Raw genomic sequence first — 18150 nt, 5'->3', positions numbered from 1 at the left:
CACTAAACGATTCGTTTCAAAATATATGTGCCGGCGACGGCATAACTTTCGGTAGACTTTCACGTGGTGAGAGAATGCGGTAGCGCTCACGGCAAACACAGGGGGAATTCAGCGTACCTGTATCAACGCAGACGCTAGCAGATACGCAGAAGTGGAAGGCTTCAGAATATTGTTGATTGCCTGGCATTCAAAAAAAAAAAATTAAGTTCTGTGGTTTCATATACCAAAGCCAGGATATGATTACGAGGCTCACCGAATGTGGGCGACTCGGGAGTAACTTTGGCCTCCTGGGGGTTATTTAGCGCGTACCCAATGCCCGGTACACGGACGTTCTTGCATTGCGTCCCCATCGACATGCGACCGCCACGGCCGGGATTCGATCCCGCGCCCTTGGTCTTGCCAGCGCAGCGCTAAAACCACTACGCCACCGCGCCGGGTACCTGGCATTCTTTAACTTCCACTTCAAGCTTGGCTAGCAGGTGTTTTGTGCATTCTGCCACGAACGGCCAACAGTGGAGCAAGGCAGAGAGTTCATCATCATCATCATCATCATCATCATCATCATCATCATCATCATCATCATCATCATCATCATCATCAGCCTGGTTACGCCCACTGCAGGGCAAAGGCCTCTCCCATATTTCTCCAACAACCCCGGTCATGTACTAATTGTGGCCATGCCGTCCCTGCAAACTTCTTAATCTCATCCGCCCACCTAACTTTCTGCCGCCCCCTGCTACGCTTCGCTTCCCTTGGGATCCAGTCCGTAACCCTTAACGACCATCGGTTATCTTCCCTCCTCATTACATCTCCTGCCCATGCCCATTTCTTTTTCTTGATTTCAACTAAGATGTCATTACCTCGCGTTTGTTCCCTCACCCAATCTGCTTTTTTCTTATCCCTTAATGTTACACCTATCATTCTTCTTTCCATAGCTCGTTGCGTCGTCCTCAATTTGAATAGGACCCCTTTCGTAAGCCTCCAGGTTTCTGCCCCGTAGGTGAGTACTGGTAAAACACAGCTATTATACACTTTTCTCTTGAGGGATAATGGCAACCTGCTGTTCATGATCTGATAATGCCTGCCAAACGCACCCCAGCCCATTCTTATTCTTCTGATTATTTCCGTCTCATGATCCGGATCCGCAGTCACTACCTGCCCTAAGTAGGTGTATTCCCTTACGACTTCCAGTGTCTCGCTGCCTATTGTAAATTGCTGTTCTCTTCCGCGACTGTTAAACATTACTTCAGTTTTCTGGAGATTAATTTTTAGACCCACTCTTTTGCTTTGCCTCTCCAGGTCAGTGAGCATGCATTGCAGTTGGTCCCCTGAGTTACTAAGCAAGGCAATATCATCAGCGAATCGCAAGTTACTAAGGTATTCTCCATTAACTTTTATCCCCAATTCTTCCCAATCCAGGTCTCTGAATACCTCCTGTAAACACGCTGTGAATAGCATTGGAGAGATCGTATCTCCCTGCCTGACGCCTTTCTTTATTGGGATTTTGTTGCTTTCTTTATGGAGGACTACGGTGGCTGTGGAGCCGTTATAGATATCTTTCAGTATTTTTTAGTATTTCATGGAGAGAGTTAATAAAGATAAAGAGATAAATGTATATATTTGAGGAGGGCGAATATCAACCCTTTCGAATACGAGTCGAGTACGATTAATAATTATCGAATAGTGAATGGAATATCGAAAAGTCAAACCCAGACGCATATATCTACCGCCGGAATACTTATTTGTGTACAATTAAGTACCACATTCTTACTGACTAGAGAAAAAAAAATAAAGCTATCAGAGACAATTTGGATAACTCAAGGTCACCTACTGTCACTAGAAAAACTGGACGAATAGCGTGTCAACATTTTTAACGCCTGGTTGCAATCGAACGATTCTAGAGTTATTGGCTGGTGTATGATTAGCTTTCTAAAAAGGCTAGATAAATGGTTGCCGAAAAAACATCGGCAGTTTTGAATAACTAAGAAAAGAAAGCTGAAAGACTTGTGTGCCTCAGACTGATGTAACAGAGGCCGATGATAGTAGCATAGCAGATAACGCTGAGAAAAGTGCTGTATGATCGAGAGCGCCAAAAACACGTAATCAGACTACAAGCAAACATCACGGATTGTCTAGTAGGCTCCCGCCCTAAAACCGAAAACGAAGCTTACATTACCTATTTTGCTTCTGCATTGCTTCAAAAGCTTCTGTCGTTGCTTCATCGCTAAATAAATTGCGATACATTGTTCAGCAGAAGGTGAACAGTAACCACACTCTAAAGGTCTGTTTTTGCGAAATATTTTGCTAAGTTGTAATATTCAAAAATACCGAATAGCTCATTTTCAAACACGAGTACCAGTATTTAGTGCCTAATCGATTCGTATCCAAAGTTCGACAATTGGGTCCCCCTAGTATACATGTGTACAGGACCATTCCATGCGTTTGGCAGTATGTAAGTGACATCGAACAAATGCCTTCTGGGCAGCAAGAAGGAAACTTCAAACCGAATCCCTCGCAAAGATTGCACTTAGGCTGTAGCCCGGATCCAAGGCTGGGTCGTGCGTGTCTGAAATAAGAAACGCCGCGCCATCTGTGTTGAAGCCCTCCATGCCTCGACCGCAAGACCGCCACTGCCGTTTTCAAGAACGCGTTCGCGTACCACTTCTAGATTAAAATGGCTGTGGCTTAGCTAAGGTTAAGCCCAGGATGCGAAGCATACTAGCCTTTATTTTAGTTGTTGAACCACTGTTTAGCCTGGTGAACTGCTGTTGCTTGGCTATATTTGGTTCGGCTAGACGAAGAAACAACTCATGCAGGCGAGCGCACGAGCTGAGACCCGGGTATATAGCTACGCGGCCACAAGCGAGCGCATGAGTTGAGCCTCCGCTTTTGCAGCTGTTATGACGTCGTACGGTAGCTACGTGGCCGCGCGCGGCGCAGCAACGAAGAGCGTGGTTGTGCGGCTAGTATGCTTCGCATAAAAGGGATAACCAAGGGACCAGCCAAGGTGCTTCTGGAGTGTGAAAACGCAGTAAATAGCGGCACGGAAAGAGTCAGTGACGGCAAGCGACGCTTAAAAGGGTGTGACAGGAAACAATAGATCGGTGAAAAGAAAGAAAGCTGAAGCTATTGCTGGCGATTTAAGAGGTCGCTGAGGAAAAAATATATATTTTTTGAAATTCGAATGACGGAGAAATATATTACGATTTATATAATTTATTAAATAACATAGATACCATTTATTCTTAAGTCATTGTACGCATTCATTTTTCTCGTATATGTCATTGAAGCTGTAGCAGCGAAAGGCAGGTGGCGTTGAATTTCCCACACAACTTCCCGCGATATGCCATGATTGTGGCAGTCTTTATCCGACTGGTTATAAATTTTACCAATGGAACAAAATTATTTATAAAAGAAAGTAAAAGACGGACTGCACAGCTTTTCCCCGTCTCTTACTGCACAGAATAAAGGAAAAGAGCGCCAGAAATGTAAAATCTTTGGCACCATTGTGACGTCAATATCGGCGCATAGTTGGCTCCAAATGACAAAAAGAAAACATCTCTCCTTGTCATCGTCATTGCAGCCACGGATCAGATAGACGTTATTTTACTGTCGGGTGAATTCGGGTAGAGCCTAAAGAGAGTGACGCTTATTACAAGTCACATCTGACTCGTTTTACCGGCAGTCGACCTTCGCATCATGTTCAGCCGTCTTCTGTATTCGGAGGTTCGAGGTCTTGCGAGAGAGTTTTCTTCAGCTCTGGGTATTCACAAGGACGATTCCTATTTGCGACACATTCAAACAGCGCGTATGTAACCGCCTTCGTTATCTTTGCATGTGGTCGCAGAAGACTATTAGTTTCTTTTTTAAAGCGCTCCAGTATAACGTTACAAACGAACCGCCTGCGTTGATACGAAGCAGCGACGCAATGCGGATCAAGCCAACGTTACGGAAGCGAAGGCGGCGCTAAGAGGATTCGGCAAAGAGGATCTGGAAAAAGTGCGGCAGCTATAGCCAGAAAAGTAACGAGAAATTGAAAAGATCGGCTAGCCAGCACTTATGCAAGTTTATGCTGATCCTGCATAAAGTAGAGGGCCGAAATAAGCCTGCAGCGTTGGTTTCGAACGCAGTCGAGTTCAAGCCATGCCCGCCGCAGAAGGCGACACAGAAAAAAAAAAGAAAGGAAGAAGAATACATCATTAGTATAACGCTCCGCTTGCTTAAGAGAACATCAAGAACCGCGGCATTGAGACTTTGTTGTAGATGAAAGGTGCCGCCGGGTGCGTTGCATATCTCGGCCTAGACTGTTGTCCTTGCCGAAGCACAACCGCCTCGGTGGCTCAGTCGTTACGGCACTGCGCTGCGAAGCTCGAGCTAGCGGATCCGATCCCGGCCGCGGTAGCGGCCACATTTTGGCGGGGCCAAAATTCAAAAACGCTCGAGCACTAAGATTAAGGTGCACCGAGGTGTTCAAAATTATTCCGAAATCCTTCATTACGGCGTGCTTGGATCATACTACAGTTTTGAGACGTAAAACGCCAGAATTATTTATTTATTTATTTATTTATTTATTTATTTATTTATTTATCTATTTATTACGACAGCAGTATAGTAGCCGAAATTGGGTTTGGACTGTGCGTCCCGTCGACCATCTGTCCGTCTACTCCGTTACGCCGACGACAAACGTTTTTTTTATTTATTTTATTTATGAATACTGCGATCTTGTACACAAGATCATAGCAGGTGGGAAACATTGTGTGAGATACCATACGTCTCATCGGCCATCCATCCGGGCACCTCATAATCCGCAGCTTGCCACAGGGCAAAAAAAAAAGAAGAAGAGAACTTATCTACAATCGTCACCCATGTTCGAACCCATGTTACTGTAGTAATGCGCATTTTAGAAACTGGCCTACGCGAACATCAGTGCTATACTCCATGAAGGCGCTCCTGCGGTACTTAAAAGACACGAGACTTTGGGACAAACTGCGACTGTACACTGTGTGACGTAGGATTCGATGGTGACACGATGGTGACCTAGGATTCGATGGTGTGCGTGCGTGCGTGTGTGTGTGTGTGCGTGTGCGTTTGTGTTTGTGTGTGTGTGTGCTTGTGTGTTTGTGTGCGTGCGTGTGCGTTTGTGTTTGTGTTTGTGTGTGTGTGTGCATGTGTGTGTGTGCGTGTGCGTGTGTGTTTGTGTTTGTGTGTGTGTGCTTGTGTGTTTGTGTGTTTGTGTGTGTGTGTGCCTGCGTGCGTGCATGTGTGTGTGTGTGCGTGCGTGCGTGCGTGTGTGTGTGCGTGTGCGTGTGTGTTTGTGTTTGTGTGTGTGTGTGTGTGCGTGCGTGCGTGCCTGTGTGTGTGCGTGTGCGTTTGTGTTTGTGTGTGTGTGCGTGTGTGTGTGTGTGTGTGTGTGTTTGTGTGTGTGTGCGTGCGTGCATGTGCGTGTGTGTGTGCGTGTGCGTTTGTGTTTGTGTTTGTGTGTGTGTGTCTGTGTGTGCATGTGTGTCTGTGTGTGCATGTGTTTGTGTTTGTGTGTGTGTGTGTGTTTGTGTGTTTGTGTGAGTGTGTGCGTGCGTGCGTGTGTGTGTGCGTGTGCGTTTGTGTTTGTGTGTGTGTGTGCTTGTGTGTTTGTGTGCGTGCGTGTGCGTTTGTGTTTGTGTTTGTGTGTGTGTGTGCATGTGTGTGTGTGTGTGCGTGTGCGTGTGTGTTTGTGTGTGTGTGCTTGTGTGTTTGTGTGTTTGTGTGTGTGTGTGCCTGCGTGCGTGCATGTGTGTGTGTGTGTGTGTGCGTGCGTGCGTGCGTGTGTGTGTGCGTGTGCGTGTGTGTTTGTGTTTGTGTGTGTGTGTGTGCGTGCGTGCGTGCCTGTGTGTGTGCGTGTGCGTTTGTGTTTGTGTGTGTGTGTGCGTGTGCGTGTGTGCGTGTGCGTGCGTGCCTGTGTGTGTGCGTGTGCGTTTGTGTTTGTGTGTGTGTGCGTGTGCGTGTGTGCGTGTGCGTGTGTGCGTGTGTGTGTGTGTGTGCGTGTGTGTGCGCGTGTGTGTGTGTGTGTGTGTGTTTGCGTGTGTGTGTGTAACGGGGTCATGAAAACGGCGTCGGCGGCAGAGCGGAGGTGTCGCCACGTACGACGCCATGTACACGCCACGTATGACGATGATGATAATGATGGTGACCGATAAAGTTGAATTAGGAAGGAACAGCGCCAACTAAGACGACCACGAGAAGGAGAACGACACAGGCGACCTCTGGTGGTCGTCTTAGTTGGTGCTGTTCTTTCCTAATTCAAGTATGCAGCATCTAGCCCAAATGAATGTTGTTCGGAGCCTGATAAAGCAGCACTGAAAATGTAGAGGGAAAAAAAGTTCGCAAAAATTTTGTGCAAAAAAAAACCTGAAGTAAGCATGATGGAGCAAGGTTGTCTCATAAAAGTATATTCAAACAGTGAAATGGTGAACCCCTTTGTACAAAAATAAATTATCTTAATCATTTAGGCACGGTTCCATACAGCTATAGATTTCGGCTAAATAATACTATCGCCGTATTCAGAAATGCATCTCAACCTGAAGCCCGTACTTGACTTGGTCTAGATGATACCTGTCGTGAACTCGCCCAAGGAAACGCAATGACCGTCTTGGACTCGTTCCCACCAGGCGTCATTTAGATCAAGTCAAGCACGAGCCTCGCATTAGGATGCATTTCTCAATACGCAAGTAAGACGTGGGGAATTTGCCCCACGAACGTATTTCGAACTCCACAACTTGCATTACTATGCCACAGGGAAAGGAAGTTGCGCACACAGCAAAGAATTTAGTCCGCAAATTATTGACCTAATCCAGGCTTTTCTTCCTGTAACATCACAGCATTGGCAATTATCATTTAACTAACAAATAATTAAGCTTTTCTATCGAATATTAACTTAAATTATTATATTTTTACACGACCCCACGACCACCTTTATGGTCGGCTGATCGACCGATCGATCCACACAGGCAAAATCGCCGGATGGCAAGCAGACAAAACTTCACTTCCGAAAGGAATATTCCTCTAACCAACTACTCAGCACTGTAATAAGGGAAAGGGGGAAAAGAAAGAGGGACATGATTAGGGACGATGACGACAGAGGAAGAACGCAAAGCACTTTAGCCGAGAGGTCTACTCACAGCCTTGAATCGAAAGCAGCACTTTTAAGAAAGTCAAGTAAGGTCTGGATGGCGTAAAAAGTAGACTCGGTTCAATATAACGTCTTACGAGAACGCTTGGCTATTGAGACAAGCTATAGTACCAGTATACATCTGTCCATCTTCGGTGTATTCAAGGTAATCGCATACTGCGCATGGTTTGTATGCTCGTGTGCACGGCACAGCGAATGCTCTTGGGTGGTAGTCACCAGTCTTGTGATACCGCATGCTTTCTTGCTTAGATATATGTCTAAAGCGATGAGCGTTACCGACGAAATTGCGGAGTTATGTGAGCAATAGCCCGTTATGACACAAATTAGGTGACAACGTAGTCGCAAACAGCGCGTGAGAAAAATGGGTGAACTTTGTGTTCAACGCATTTTTGAAGAATTCTTTCGGATTACCTTGACGTCAGAAATTGGACGCCAGGGAAGCAGCTCTTTACCAGCGTGTGCATGTTTTTAAATATGCACATTAACGCGGTGAAGTTGTCCCCTTAACATGATGTTATACACCTTTGCCTCGCTGGAACGAATTGGAACACGCCTTAAGAAAACGAGCTATGTGAGAAACAGTACAAAGAAGAAAAAAAGGCGAGGGAGGAGGAGGGGTAAGCCAACGTCGCTGTATGGCCGTGACTTAAATTTGATGCAAAGCGTGGCTTCTTCGTCGATAGATGCAATATTGTATTTTTGTCTGCAGCGAGCACTGGAAATGTTGAGCAAAAGACCTGAACAGCTTCGCACAATCATAAGTGCCTTTACACACACGCGCTTCTATACGTGCTAATTGCACCAAGTTTGAGCAAGGTGCTGCAAACGCTAGAAAAGTTAACACCGCGGTTTACTTTCTTCAAACGGACTGATGCGTTATGCCCGTTCTTCGACTTTGAGGACCTCAGTCGACCATGACTGAGAGTAGATTTCAAGATTAATATGCAGGAGGTACAATAAATGTCAAATAAATTCACAAGATAGTGATAATCTGTGATTCGTAGTTAGCCTCGAGAAGTGAAGGAGCATATTTATCTAGGCCAACTACACTCAGAAGGGACCCCAATCACAAGAAGAAAACCTCCAGAATAACGATACGCTGGAGCGCACACGGCCCGCATTGCGGAGTGACGAACGGCAACTTACTACTATACCTGAAACGAACAGTGTACAATCTTTACATTCTGCTATTACTTACTCGTATATATGTGAGAGAAACAAAGGCATAAGCATACCAGCGTCAGGGGAGGCACTTTCGATTTCAAACAAGCCCAAAGTGTATCGAATTTCTCTGTCCCTATTGGTACCTTCGCACAAGCTCAGGAAGGTTCCCTTACTCAGCCTGTGCAAAGCAGCTGATTGCGAGAGCTAAATTTGATCCCTATTGCTCTCGATTTCAATTGAAAGTACTCCGCATTACACGAGCACAAAGAAGAAACGAAAACAAGCTAAAGACCGCACAACGCGCGATGGATAGACGAAATATGATAGGCGTAGCGTTATGAGACAGAAACACAACTCTGTGGATTAGAGAGAAAACGGATGTATAAACCGATGTGCTAGTTGAGATTAGGAGCATGTTGATGGAGTGAAGCAGTCCGTGCCATGCGTAGGGCTGATAACCAGAGTTACAGTTACAGTTTATTAGAGTTACAGAATGAGTATCAAAAGAAGGGAGGCGCAGTAGATGACGGCAAACAATTTGGTGGTGTGATAAAATTAGGAAATATATAATGCGGAGTCTCCTGACGCAGGACTGAGGTGACTGAAGATCATCGTTCATCGTGCAGTAGGCATGAACAATGATGATATTTGTTATTATTATTACGACGATGAAGTACAGGCCGATCGTACAACGGGGTTATCCGAGAGAAAAGTGGGAAATACCGAAACACAAGAAAAAAGAAACGTGAGCTAGCTATGATGATGATGACGATGAAGATGATGATGAAAACGACGACGACGACGACGTTTGTTGGCATTCCTTTATACACGGGGCTGCGACAAATAGTCACCTAGCCTGCTTGATCTAAACAGTTTTTACTACAGCTATCGCAGTCTATACAGCATTTTGCCTGTCCTCCCTTGACCTTTTTTTGCTTCATTACACCTTCGATCTAGATATTGTGGTTACATATGCCTGCAACGGCTACGGTTCTATCTGTCTCTTCCTTTTTTTTCCGTCGATGCTCTATACGTTTCTAAACGAGTAGTGCCCTATATGTTAATTGTGTGTCATTTATCACCGGCAAACGGGACTGACGTACACGTAAAGGTTCTCGCACGCTCGGTGTTCAAAACATTTTAGCTTCGGTTACAACGCCAATAAGGAGTTCAGAGAAGTAAAACATATGTTGTGAGATTCCCCCTTATTTTGTCAACTATAGTGACATGTCGCAAAGGCTGGCGGTTGAGTCGTATACGCGCTGTAAAACGCGGGAACTGCAATAATTTCGTGGCAAAACAATAGGCGTAAAGACACTACGCGATAACCGCCATGTCTATCGCAGCTGCCTCAAATGCTGCTCATCGGAGCAAACTGCTGCGCTTGACGTGAACTAAACTCAACAAAGCTGCTAAACTGTCGGGTTGCTCATCGAACTTTCTGCCACCAGGCGGTCTAGCTACTAGACATTGCCGAACCTGCATCTCAGTCCTCTTTCTCTTCCAGAGTCGAATCAAGGGCGGCTGCGAGCAGTCTGCAAGATTGTGTCAGGAAGACACCGCGTGCTCATCAGAAACAATGCGAGAAGGCTTCACAGCTTAATGTATTCTTTCAGCAAATAGGAACTACTACTACTAATACTACTCAGGTGCTCACACTAGGTGCTCTCCCGAGATGCATTAGCTGCAGAGAAACTTCGTCTGAGTGATTGCACAGTTAGCCTCTCGCATCACGTTATCTGGTCCTCCTTGGGGAGCGGCAGCCTATCACAGGCTTACGCCGCCCGCAGTCCGCTGTTGCTGCACGGAGATAAAGCCCGCAACGCCGATTCCGTAAGCCTGACGTCGGTTCAGACCGCGCAGATTGCTATTCGACACAGAGCTCAATTCACAGGAAGGGCCAAGCCGGTGTAGGAAATAAAAGAATATATATAAATGAAGGGAACGATATCTAGGGAAATAAGGCCCAAAGGGCAAAGCAGGCCGCAATGCTTGCCTCAGAGAATGGCCGAGCACGTGTTAAGTTCCCTAAATGCGGCCGCGATCTCTCTTACTTTGCTCCCCGGGGAAATTTAGGCGGGGAAATGAGGAAGGACGGCGGATGGGGGGGGCTTTTGCCACCGAAGATTCTTTTCATCTTTGCAGTGCCTTCATTGCGTTGCACACGAGCTGGTTCACAATAAAGTCCCTCTACCGCAGCAGTCACCACCTGACCTAACCACACACACGAAATAGCAATGTTTCAGCGTATTGACATCAGTGCTCTCTTATTATTTCTCTCCTGTTTTTTTTGTAACACTCTGAACAGTACTGTGTGCTCCTTAGTATGCCAAAGGCTCTTTGTCCCCTATAGACTCCTTCTTTTTAAACGCCATCAATCTGAATGTTGGAAAAGAGGGTGGCCGGGGGCGGAGGTCGTTGGGTGAAAAGGGAGGGAAACGTAATCGATGCGAAAAGAAACGGTGGACAAAAAAATCAGAGCGACATCAAACCAAAGCGAAGATACAGACAGCCTGCTTTTCGGTGTGCAAAGTCCTTCACGTTTTGGCACATGTTTGGCTATGCCGAAGCAAAAGATGCAATCACTGCTACCCACCGAGTTCGTTTGCCCTTATTGTGCGAAAAGTGGCGACAGTTGCGACAGAAGGTCTCGTTACGTGGACGGTCGTCATGGAAACCTAGCCTGTCATAAGCTCTTCGCAGTACTTCCCGCGTCCTTTTGCCGAACTCCACGGGCACGTCTGAGCTCAGATTTGAGACTCGTGGCCTCTCCTTCGCGTTGTGGAGAACCGGCGGCAGCAAATTACGAGTTCTGTTAAAAGAAGGAATAAAGAAAGGAAAAGTGCCATGGATTTTCAGGAACGCATGAACATACAGCGTTTAATGGTCTTTTTCGCAAAATTTAGAAGAAGGGGAGTTTGGAAGGTAAGTTAACGATTGCTTTGGATCTGGTAGGATAGGATACATATTGACGGTATGCGGCGACAGTGAGCGACTGTGATTGTATATCTACGCTCCTTTCTTTCTTTATCTCTACTCTGCCATTACTTTACCTTCCCCTCCCCTCTCTCCCCAGCGTAGGGTAGCAAAGCCGGATGAAGTGTTGGCATACCAACACTTCCACACATTACATGGGATTGTGAATCACACCCGTTTGATAAAACACACCACACAAGGGAGCAATGGGAGGCACAGCTAACCAGCTCAGACCTGGCGGGGCAACAGTCCTTCATTAGACAGGTCAAGCGGTCGGCCGAGGCCAGCGGTGCGTTGGACTAAAGGGGATCCGCCCATTGCACGTAAATAGTCTGAGACAATAAATGTTTCTCTCTCTCTCTTTCTCTTTCTCTCTCTCTCCAATCTTGTTAACCTCCCTGTATTTCCCCTTTCTTCTCTCTCTCTCTACTCAGATAGGAATTATTCATTGCCCTGTTTCTGGCAACGGGCGGAGGAGACGTGAATAAACAGGTTCACCGGCACTGGGTCGTGGTTTAATTTTGCTAAAAGGTTATATTAGCACAGACTAGCAGTTTGGTAGAAACCTTTGGAACTTAGACACGTGCATTTTAGCAGCGTGCGGAGGCAGCAACTTCCTGTATGAGACAACCAGCAGCGAAGTACGTGATCGTATAAAATGAAATTGGAGTTTATTGCAACCTTCCTGTGTTCTTTCATATGTAACGGCATTAAAAATTGTTTGAAGGTGCACATTTCTAGGCGAGGCTATCTCGTATCCCAAATACACGGCCCAGGAAAAGAATAAAAGATAAAAAGGCGAGTACGAAAATAGTTCGCCCTACAGAAGCCTCACTACAGAAATAGTTCGCACTACAAGTTACAGTCACACGAGCAGCGTCACCACGGGAACAAGTAGCATAGCCGTGGTATAGTATTTTGCCACCACATCACATAAGGGCGAGTAGATAGGCTAGCTGAGGCAGAAAGCTGGGCTAGTTGGCTTGTGTGGCTAGACATAATTGAAGCACTCAAAAAGAAAACGGAAAAACACAACCCGAATCAGACAAGACAGCGCTCGTCCTGTCTGCTTCATGTTGTGTATACTTCATTTTTTTTTCTCTTTTACGAAGCTGCAGATACGTCAAACTACCTATAGGATGGCGTAAAATCGCACAGCAGAATCCTAGCGGCTTAGGAGCTTCGGATTTGTTCTTCGCCTGAGCTAAAGAGCAATGCTTCATACCGTGATCTTATCCCTTGTAACCGTCAACCATTCCTTTATGTCCGAATACACTTTCTGCAATCATGAGCAACGTGATTTTTTTTTTCTTTTCGCTGATACTATTTATGTAACGGTGTCACTATACATAGTTCAGAAGGGAAGGAACATCGTCAGGCGAACATGTCAGTGTAAGTTTTATGGCGCTGGTACGTTACCAAACTGGTTTTGCAGATGACGCAACATCTGCTGCGCCCACACGAATGCTGTTTCCTAACGAGGAAATGTAGCGACGTGGTTGTCGCGAACAGCGCGCAAATTAACGCGACGCCGGAAGGCAAATCAGAGAGGCTCCTGGTCGTCACACACTCGCGGCAATCAAAAAAGAAAGAAAGAAGAAAGAAGGGGAAAGAACGAACGAACGGGTAAGCATAGGCGTAAGAGCCGCTGTGTAAACAAAACTGAAAGTGAACTATATACGCGAAGGCAAACGCGTCTCTATAGCCGCGACTGCCAAACGAACAAACATAGGCTGACGTGAGAGAGAGAGTGGCGCAGCGTAATCCGAGAGCACACACGCGTCCCAGCTCGGCCCGCTTAGTCGGGAGATTCAACAGGAATGCGGGTGGACGCGACGTCGCCGAACGTGCACGGACAAAGTGCCGCTAAAGAATCTTTGATCGCCAAACAAAGCTAATTACGAAACCCCGCGCGATCCCGATCCACCACCTCCTTTCCCGTCTCTGCTAATTCACAGTATAGCGTGTGCGTTCTTTTCTCTTCTTTCTTTTTTTTTCGGGAGTAAAACGCGGGCGTCGACGGTTGCGTCATAGCGGAGACGTGGGATTTAATCCCGCAGGTAAATCCCGAACGTAAATACGAGATTTGGAAGTATGCCGTCGCAGGTTGCCACCCAGTGAGTACGGGTCTGTTTAGAATGCCCCGGAACACATACTCTGCGAACACGTGAAGGCAACTGGTTGGGTCATGTTTTTCGCTAAACAAGAAATCTGTACTGAAATACATACTTTAACCTGAAGAATGTAGGCTTGGAGGCATAAAAAATAGCTTTAAAGGAACCTAATCTACAGCTCCACCTGCATCTGTTAAAATGAGAACTGTCAGTGCATATATCGCGGAGAAATTAGCAGAGCTTTTAGCACGAACGTGGGTGATGATATTCCACTTGAAACGAATGGGAAGTAGTGCACTTACGCACGTAATGTAATGCGTAGAACCGGGAAGATGCGTATTTACAGCAACAAGATGCGTTTCGGCGTAATGGTTACACAGTGGGATGCGACAGTGGTAAGCAGACGGGGTTGATGGTGTCAGATCGACTGAGGAGGGACATGGGTATACTAATGATCTCTCCCCCTCGCTTTATTCCTTATCTCCCTTCCCGTTCTGCACCCACTGAAACCGGACGCGCGGCTGATCACTCCAGTAACTACCTTTGTGCAGCAACGGATTTATTCGAGCTCATAATCAGAGAGAGAGAGACAGAGAGACAAAATTTAATTTTGATGGGGCACGCAGAAGGGTGGATTCCTGTTAGGGGGGAGCCTTCAGTCCAAGGCCACAGTTGCGGTGTCAGCACTTACAGCTCTGGCAATCAGCTCTCGCTGGTCCTCCAATGCCAAGCTGGTCAGCACATTCTCCCCCTCCTCGTGCATTGCGTTTCGGTTGGGGGAGTTATTAGGATATCTTTTGGCAGGCCCATGTCGCGTGGTATAGGGTAGCTCGTTCTGTGCAGAAAGGTCAAAAGCATTCATAAAGGTTGGGGTACATCACATGGAGGAGCGTTAGGTGATGATAGGTGTTGGTCTGGAGTTGCCTCCAGGCCACGGCTTCAGCTCTGGTGAGGGCCGGGTGTGGTGGCGGCATCGTTCTCCTCGAAAGGCGGTAGTGCTGGAGTATTTCGTAGTAAGATGTACAATACTTGTTGAGTGGGTAATCTGGCGTTTCTTGCACTGCCCGGTTGCAGTCACTTCGGCCTACCGTGTATGTACGATGGTTTCCGCTGACGGCTTCGTGTCCCGGTGTCCAGAATATCGTGGCGCAAGGTATTTCCCTGAGGCGATGGAGAATATCACATGCTATACTTTATGCGGATGGCAGTTCGCCTAGGCTCCAAATGCTTACTGACAATCTGTGAAAATACATATTTCCTCATCCTGCCTCGATGCCGAGATGGCGAGGGCAGCCTCTTAAGCTGCGGTTCCGGGTACGAACGGAGGTGAATAGCAGTTCATCCTGTCTGTGTCCTGCCACGCTGATTATCATGCCGTCCCTATTCGGGTACTTAGCCGCATCTGTCCAGCGAGCAGTGGAGAGTGTGTCATACCCTCTTTCTATCGCTTTGGCTTGTGCTTTTCTCCTGCCCAAGGGCATATTCAGAGTGCGTGTTACGCTGAATAGAGGCCACCGTTATCTGCTTATATAATGACTTGAGCAGTACTTGTTGCGCAAGACGATCAGTCGGGCTTACGTAAATTCAATATCAAACTTTCTTTGACTCAAATGCTATTCGCCGCAGCACCGTTTACAGGATTAAGCACAGCGACTCCTTATTTTCATTCAGTGATTTATTGAAAAGCAGGATTTCTCACGCTTTTCCCCCCGTTTCGATTAACAATTTAGAATTTGTAGGACGCTTAAGCTTCGGGTTTACGAGTGGAACACGATGGCATTCAAAGACCGTGACTGCTTTTCATGCTTGCCGGTAACTACAGCTTATGCAACCGTAACGTACGTCGGGAAACGCTGGCGGCGAACGCTACGAACGAAGGCAAGCTTTCTGGTTAGAAACGCGACCTCTTGCGTGGGTCGACCTCCTTTTATTGTTTTGCGCGTTTAATATTTCAGTCTGAGAAGAGCTAAGATAAAATATATGCACTATCGGTCTTTTTTTTTTTCACTACATTTGTTTGTGGGCTGCCGTTCTCAAAATACCGAGGAATGACTTCGTAAAGAATGAAAGACAAGGTGTTAGCAACTTTGGTGGTAGAACAGTGGTTGGGTATGCATGGTTCGGAATTGGTTCGGAAAATTCTTTTTGCCGAAGCGATATCCGACGCCAGACTGGGGTGAGGCACAATCCCATATTCGCTGTGTCCCAATGTGCTGCGACGATGCGTCGTTGCTAGGGTATATTGGAGGGCAGTGCACGCTGCTTTTCGTGGCGCTGGAGTTAACCGCTCTATTCCATCCGGTCGCTGCTCACGTGGCCGCTTCGCACGACTCTTAATTGCTACGGGGGCCTTTCGTCTGTGGCGTGACCGGTGCAAAGCAGTTGACGCGGGACATCGTCGCCGGACTCTGTTTCCAATTCTGGAGAGGCTCTAATCTGAGGAATGTTTATACCCCAGTGGCTGTGCATCTAAACGTGATCAGGCCCATCGCGCCCTACTAACCTTTATAGACCTAACTAACTTAGGTTCACGTTTGTAGCATGAACATTGAACATTCTGTAGCAGCGTGACCTTCAGTGACCGGCCCTACTGTGTGTGATCAGTACTGTACCCTAACGCTTCTTCCTTCGAAGATGGGAGGTGGCGGGTTCAAACACCTTGTAGTGTATATTGTGAACCGACTAACGGTGAAACGGTGATTACGTGCAGCTTCACTTGGCGTCTCATCGTGGAGAACACAATTAGCCGCATAGCGAACTAGCCATGGATGTGGTTGATAATTGTGGAGGCTGTTCGACGCGGCGTCACTTTAATTCCGGCTGCAGAGTTCTACTTTAGTCTTTAGATTTGTCCTGTTGCAGTGTCCTGTTGCTCTCCTTTCCTCTTTCCTTTTTCCTCCCCTCCTTCCTATCTTCTATTTCTGTGTTGCTGTCACCTCCCTTCAGAAGAGTAGGCAGGCGTTGTGCTCCTTCCGGTGGCAGTTGCCAGCCTGCTCCTCGCTTTCCCTTTCCTAATACCTGTATATATGTGTATATGTGTTCAAAACAAATAATAATAACAATAATACTCTGAGCTAGTGTCGTTTCTGTCAGAGGGGTCGTTTTTTCTTGGAGAAGAGGAGTTCCTTCGACAGTGGACATGCCCTTTCTTGCCAGTGGCTGATGGACGCGTATGGCTTAATTTTCGACCAGCCTGGTTCTTGTAGCCAGGCAATCACAAGTATTGGCTGAATATACATGTACTTAGGTGCCCGTGATTTCTGTGCGCTCTCGTATGCGCCATCATTTTTGTGTATACATATCTCATAGCATCGCTACAAAACTATGTAAAGTCACACCATCATAATCATTGTACATAACCATTGTATATGCTCTATATATTGAACATAATGTTGTGTAATGTGAAAATTAGCTTATGTGTAACTGTGCGTTTCCGTGGGTCTATGTGGTTCTGTGTTAGTGAGTGTGGACTCGAACAGTTCCAAAACGTGCCGTGTATACAGCGCTTCGTATGCTGTATATGTTATCGTCCTGGTGAAATTGCGCCCTCACTGTGACTCAGTGTTCGCATCGTCTTTTGTTGAAATAAACTTTTTTCTAAAACGCGGGACACCAACGCCGACGCCAGATTTTCTGCGACACGGGGTCCATAACGCTATCGTGTTAAAGTGAAGCAACAGGTAGCGTGGCGAGTAACCCACATGCTGCCTCTCGCACCACCCTTAGCTTTGCTTACACAGACTCCGACAGTTCGTGGGATCTGCAGTATTTTCCTACAATGAATTAAAAATCTTCGCGTAAAGTGCAATATGTAGTTGGCTTCCTCACAAATGTTAAACTGTTAAGTGACTGAAGAACGATAATAGGTGAAGTGAAGCATCCGGTTGTTTAGCAGTTCTCACTGGGGTCGATGGCAACGCGAAGCCTGCTGTGTCGTCGATTGAAAGCATTCTGAATCTGATTAAATTGAAATGGCTATCGAAGTACTCACGTAGTGGAAGATCCAGTATCGGTATTCGAACTTCACATCCATCCACAAACAAATTAACTGCTGCTAGCTTGCAGCTAACGACGCAACGGAGAATGACGATAGCGTAAAGAAACGGATATAAAGAAATTTCACGCAGCAATGTTTCGTAACTAATGAGTGCCGTTGAATATTATCAACAGCAGATACTTTTATCACGTTTTTCCTGTATTTTGAGCCGCGCACCACAGCCAAACCAAACGAGAGATTCCAGCTTTCAACATTCGTACATGGTCTTGAATTCCGAGAGGAAGCACCTCATTAGCATTCGACCTTCCATAACCATTTACGGCCGTAACAAAGGTCGCCAGAGTGAGTTTCTTTTCATGTAAGTCTTCGTCACTCACCCTATGCAAACGCCATTTATTTTTTCAACAGACTAGAAGAAACATTCAGCTTATATCGGACGAATGCTAATGAGGTGCTTTACCTTTCAAAAAGGACGACCCTGCGTGCACCGACGGCATAATGATGCAGCACATATTTACCGTACATATTAAAGGGAAATGTCGTCATCGACCCGACTCCAGCATGAAGCTTCAAAGATAAAAGGAAACCTCTGCAGGTTTTTTAAGAATTAGGTTTTAAATCTCGAAAGAAACTTTTTGCAACTCATGGCGTTGTATGAGAGGAGCGCGAATCCTAGCATATATATATTTTTTCGTTCTTACTACATCGTAGTACATCGTTACATCCTAACAGAT

The 18150-nt window shown here is 46.3% G+C and overlaps 2 long non-coding RNA genes across 2 annotated transcripts in view; one reads left to right on the top strand and one right to left on the bottom strand.

Moving 5' to 3' along the window:
- LOC135920952 (uncharacterized) overlaps positions 1–18150 on the top strand; it is a 552461-nt gene that overhangs the window by 332460 nt on the left and 201851 nt on the right. The gene's annotated exons all lie outside the window — the stretch shown is intronic.
- LOC135921926 (uncharacterized) overlaps positions 1–18150 on the bottom strand; it is a 124787-nt gene that overhangs the window by 5135 nt on the left and 101502 nt on the right. The gene's annotated exons all lie outside the window — the stretch shown is intronic.

Source organism: Dermacentor albipictus, chromosome 8 (genome assembly GCF_038994185.2).
Source record: "Dermacentor albipictus isolate Rhodes 1998 colony chromosome 8, USDA_Dalb.pri_finalv2, whole genome shotgun sequence".
NCBI classification, from domain to species: Eukaryota; Metazoa; Arthropoda; class Arachnida; order Ixodida; family Ixodidae; genus Dermacentor; species Dermacentor albipictus.
This window is presented reverse-complemented; position numbering and strand designations above follow the sequence as displayed.